We start from the raw sequence: 5,921 nt of genomic DNA on the forward strand, positions 1-5,921 counted from the left end.
GAGAGTCTGTAACAAAAAGTGGGGGAAAAAAATGCTGTCAATTTTCTCATAGACTTGCGTGTTCTATTTTATTTGACTTGGTAATTCACTTTGTTCTGTCTGTTACTACTTGGAACCTCTTAAATCCTACTTTTTGTATTTAATAATATCACTTTTTACTCATTAACTAACTCAGAGTATGTATTAATACCTGGGGGGTGAGGGGGACAAACAGCTGTGCACATCTCTCTCTCTATCAATCAGTGTTATAGAGGGCAAATAGTTTATGAGTTTACCCTGTATAAGCTTTACACAGGGTAAAATGAATTTATCTGAGGTTTGGAGCCCATTGGAAGTTGGGCATCTGAGCATTATAGACAGGAACACTTTTGTAAGCTGCTTTCAGGCACGTAATTCAGACCCTGGGTCTGTATTGGAGCAGATGGTGGTGTCTGGCTCAGCAAGACAGGGTGCTGGATTCCCAGGCTGGCAGAGAAAGCAGGGGCAGAAGTAGTCTTGACATATCAGCTGGCAGTTCCCAATGGAGTTTCTGTGATCCAACCCGTCACACTCTCCTACTAGAGTTGGAAACATCCAAAGCCTGGTGACCAAGTCTAAACTCTGCTTTGATATTAGGTGTCACCAAATAAAGCCTAATTTTAGTATTTCATGAAGGAACTATCCCACTATAACACAATTCTTGTTAAATGGTGAATACCTCATGGGAAACTTAAAAAAAAAAAATCATATTTACAAGCAGTTTTATTACTACTCAAAGATATTGACATAAATTAGAATCTGGTTATGAATTCCATCTATTCTGCATAACCATTCTCTAAGTAGCTTAACTTGATATTTGTTATGCTCTCTGATGAACTTATTTATACTGTATATTCAGTATGTCACATTCAGCACAGTGAATTAACTTATTGCTGGCCCACAGATCGGGGCTACAAAGTTAGGGGAATATACAATGCCTGATCCACTGAGGATCTTCCAAAGATGACAAATTGGAGATTTAAAGAAAAATCAAGAGTAGAATAAGACATGTAACATGACATTTGACCTTGGAGCAGATGTAAGCAACCCAATGTGCCTGTTATGGTCCTTGGACCCTTTAAAATGAAAGATATAGTTGGCAGATCACATACCTACTCCTACTCATGTGACCTACACAAACTTGCATGTAATGTGTCAGACCTCACAGGCAGAGAAGGAGACTGGACAGACCCAGGAAAAGGGCTCTCTGCACCTGTCAGGCAGAAAACTTGGGGGCAAAAAGCGAGAGAGACCTGTTGGGAACAGAAGCCAGCTGGAGAAAGCTTCAACTGTGAAGGGAGGGCTGGGAGACAAGAGCAAAAGGACAGTGAAACTATTTTGGGTTTCTTGGAAACGAAGATTCAAAATGACACTATGTTTATAAAGAAAAAGCTTGAATGAAAGAAATGGGAAAGTGCAGTTGCTTGGACCATGATTTCACCTTTTATGGTTGGTGTATCAGCCCACCATCTAACAGACCCATAAATAATAAACAGCTAAACTTTTCATTAATACGGATTATTGGTGCATTCAGCACTTTGAAAACAAATTATGCAGAGTAGTTTTAGGCCTACCACAAACTGTCGATTTATACCAAATTGCACACTACATGTATTAAATGTGTGGCAGTCTTAATCAACCACCATATTTTTTAGATGTCCTGTAAGTGTTATACAACAGTTACTTACCTGTTCCTTAACTCTCTTTCTTCGAGATGGGGGTACAGAGACATATTCCACTGAAGTAAACATCTGCATAGCAGTGTATTCTGCTCAGGTGTGTTTGTGCTTAGTACACTGGAGCTGGAGGCTTTTCCCTCCCAAGTAATACCTGTTGGGGTAGCACACATGGCACTACACATCCACGTGGCCACCTCTGAAGTTATACAGAGCTATACATGACCTTCCCTCAGTTCCTTCACACCAGAGGAGATGGCCCAATGTTCCAGTAGAGAGGGATCGGGGAATGGGTCACAGAATACATATCTGCACCCACATCTCAAAGATCAATAGTTACAGAACAGATAAGTAACTATGTTTTCTTCTTTGGGTAGTTCTAGATGTGTATTCCATGACTCACAAGCAGTAATGTACAGTGTAGGTTTCTGAGTCTATTGAAATAATGAGTGCAACACCACTTTGCCAACATTCACATCCATTCTGGACGCAGGTGGGAGGGTCTCAAGAGGCCAGGCTTGAGCCCAGAAGTCTACATAGCAATGAAACAGCCTCGCAGCTCGAGCCCTGTAAGCCAGAGTCGGCTGGCATGGGCCAGCTGCGGGTGTTTCTTTGTTGTGTAGACATACCCTCACAAGCCAGGCCATGGGATGGAGGCTGTTTGGGTCTGAATGTAGTATTCAACCTTCTTCTGTGAGAGTAGGTCTTGAAGGAGAAGCAGAGTACAAAAAGGTTAAAACTGACAGATTGTGAAGGTCCAAAAAAACACAAACACAAACCACACAGCACTGTCTTGGCCAGGCCAAGGATTTATCTGCTCTGGCCTAGTTTGTCTGTGAATGACTTGCGGAGCCAGAGGCATTGGGAAAACACATACATTAACCCCAGTCCTCACTCCAACATGAAGGCATCAGTGAACAAGACCAGACTGTGGTCCCCTTGAGAATAAAACTGGTGATGCTTCTTGTTGTCTTTTGTAGCAAACAAGTTGTCTGCTGGAATGCCACTCGCCCGAACAATACACCTCAAGAGGCTGGTTTTGAGAGACCGTCCATCCATTGTTGTTGGAGAATCCCCTCCACAGGAAGTTAGCTAGCTGATTCTGAGCACCAGGTAAGTGTGCAGCTATAGGAGTGACATCCTCTGTGATGCAAAATTCCCAAAAAGCTCATTGCCACTTGGCAAAGCTGATCAGATATGGCCTTACTAGTTTACATTTGGACCTGCAAGCCCTTGACTTGAGGAAGAAAGGATTGGGACAAGCTGTGCAAACTGCTCGCAGCTCAAGGACATTGATATGAAGATTCAACTCCTATTCTGCCTAGAGGAGATGGCCTTGCATACTCTGTTACATAAGTAAAAGAAGCCATGTGACCTAGCAACTTAAGACAAGTCCAAGCAGTGCCAGAGGGGTGAAATCTGATGGACATGCTGTCATAAACAAATAGCTAAGGGTTAATGTTTCTTTTACCTGTAAAGGGTTAACAACGAGAACCAAACACCTGACAATTCTGCTGGTACCCATCTCTTGGACGCTAAGGTTCAGAGTGGGGACAGCTCCCATTTTTGGTATTCCATAAATAAAATATTAGCTGCAGAAGATAATGAAAAACAACAAGAGTCAGATGACACAGCCAGCTAGTTTTTGGGTTCATATAATAGAACAAGAGATAAGGGTTGGAAGAAGAGGAGTTAGATACTAGATCACCAAGAAATATAAATTTCAAGTAAATAAACTCAGTCTGAAATTATTCTACAAAAGTGTGTATTACCACTGATAGGTCAACTACACTTAGTCTGGTGAGCACATTTTCTTTTATGGAACTTTTCAATCCAGATTCCTAGCTAGAAGAACATAACTTCTGTATTTAACTTTTGGAGAAGGAAGGGACAAAAAGGAATCCATATCCCCCGCTATCTCTAGTCACTTTTATTTCCCAGTGCTATTATTAAATATTATATTTGCAACAAGAGCTCAATCTCTTTATAATATAACTGACTTTACTGTCCCTTTATTTGTGGTTTTTTCTACTGCATGGAAATCAGCGTTGCCATAAATTTGGCATTACGACTTTCACTTAAGAATATACAGTGAAAGTGGCTGTGAAACAAATATCAAGAACTGGCCCAAAATGTGACATTCTCGCATTATGAAAAACCTGGAGGTAAGCAGGTTTGCTTTCTGCCCATTCGAAAGCTTCCCTGCACATTAAGACCATAGAGCAAGTGCTAAAAGTCACTTACACATGCTGAAGAATGACGTTGCACCATAACCAGCAACCACATTCTAATATGTGTCACATAATCAGATTATGTCAATCCATTTCAGCCCAAGCAGATGCATTACTTTCACCTCCTCGTCAGTCTGTATGTCTGTGCAACTTGTCAACAGCAGTAGCACTCTCTGCACAGCTGATAGGAAAATAGTAACTGGAAATATTGATCCCAGTGAAAGGTAGAAGTGAGCAGGCATCCAGCTGAAATTGCTAGGGACTTGAGTGTTTTCATTATTTGCCATATGTTGAACAGTTTTAATAGTGCATTTATTTATTTATTTTTTACACATTTATTGATTAACTTACACTACTGTGTAGTTTCTGGGTTCTGCTCATTCTGGAAGCCCCTGTTGTAAGTTACAATGTCGTATACATTTAATAATCACCACTGAAATGGACACCACAAGAATCTGTCAGGCAGATGGATTTTTCTAGATCCTCACAAAGCTGTTTATCAACAAGAACAGCGCAACATTATAGAAGCAGGTATTAAAGAATATGAAGGTCTGCTTACTCCATACCCCCACAGCTGAGAGTGGTGGAAAGGAAGAACCCTGTAATTCAAAAGCAGAATGAGTGTAACATAGATGTGGGAAAGAGTAAGCGCTTTTTTTCTTGCTTTGCAGTTTTTTGATGGGCCCTGGGACCCCCCCCTCAGCCTTTAATTTTTATACCATGTTTTACTTGTGGCTATGATAGGAGTTGGGTGCCAGGAGTGGAGCTGTAATAGGGAGTTTGAGTTTGCAGGCAGGGGATGATCAGGAAGATAAATTTTGAGGCAGGAGGATGTAGGTTGTAGGTGTGTGTGGGAGGAGGGGACAGAGTGGGGCCTGAACTAAAGAGGTTCAGAGTTGAGGAAAAACTCCACTCTAGCCATAAGTAGTTCATCAGATACAGATCCTATCCCTTACATTTCTCACCTTTAGGCCCACTGCACCCAAGAAGCTGAAGTAGCAATACCACTGGTATTCTTCAAGGCAGGGTCCCTCAGCACAGAGGAACTGAGCTCCCCTAGTCTCTCTCTGCACAAGCACCTATTTCCTCCTTTCTTCTAACACCCCCTGCTGAACCCACATACCAAAAAAACCGGCCAATCCCTCCTTCCCACAGACTGAAACTGCCTGTGAAAAGTCAGAATAAAAGCATTGCATCTTTAAATTTTGAACTGTAGCAGTTTACAGATTTGAGCTATTCTGTTATGCTAAGCCTGGTGAACTCATTTAGGTCATTCTTATGAGTTTGTCTACCCTTCTCGATTCATCAATATCCTTTTGAATTGGAACACCAGGAAGGGGAAATAACCCTGTGTGTTTAGTTTTAAATTTCAAAGCGGCTGTGTTCTGAGATCTTTCAAATATATATGTATGTGCAGTCTGAAGCTTGCGGGGGCATATGCTTGTTTAGCTAGATGAATTCAAGGAAGAGAAAAGGCAGCCAGATTTCAAAAAGGGAGGATAAGATGTTTCCCCTGCAATTCATTTCTTCAGGAAAAACAAAGTTTAGTGAAAAAGTAATTGTCCCTAGAAGAGTTAGTTGCCAAGTTCTGAAACTAAACTCAGCTAAGTATGCCACAGAGAATTTAGTCCTGCTTTAAGTGGAAGTCACACGAGAAACTTAGCTATGAGACCCATATTTCAAACTTCCAAAAATGAACTTATATATTTAGTATTTATGATAATGATACATGTATTTCACACTGCAAGGCCAGAACAGACACTGTGATCACTAGTCTTGAGGCCTTGGCTACACTGGCGCTTTACAGCGCTGCAATTTCTCGCTCAGGGTGTGGAAAAACACCCCCCCGAGTGCTGCAAGATACAGCACTGTAAAGCGCAGTGTAAACAGTGCCGCGAGCTGGGGGCGCGGCTCCCGCGCTGCAAGCTAAACCCCATCAGGATGTGGAGTACATGCAGTGCTGGAAAGCTCTCTCCCAGCGATGGTGCTGCGACCA

Source organism: Chelonoidis abingdonii, chromosome 1 (assembly GCF_003597395.2).
Source record: "Chelonoidis abingdonii isolate Lonesome George chromosome 1, CheloAbing_2.0, whole genome shotgun sequence".
Taxonomy (NCBI): Eukaryota; Metazoa; Chordata; order Testudines; family Testudinidae; genus Chelonoidis; species Chelonoidis abingdonii.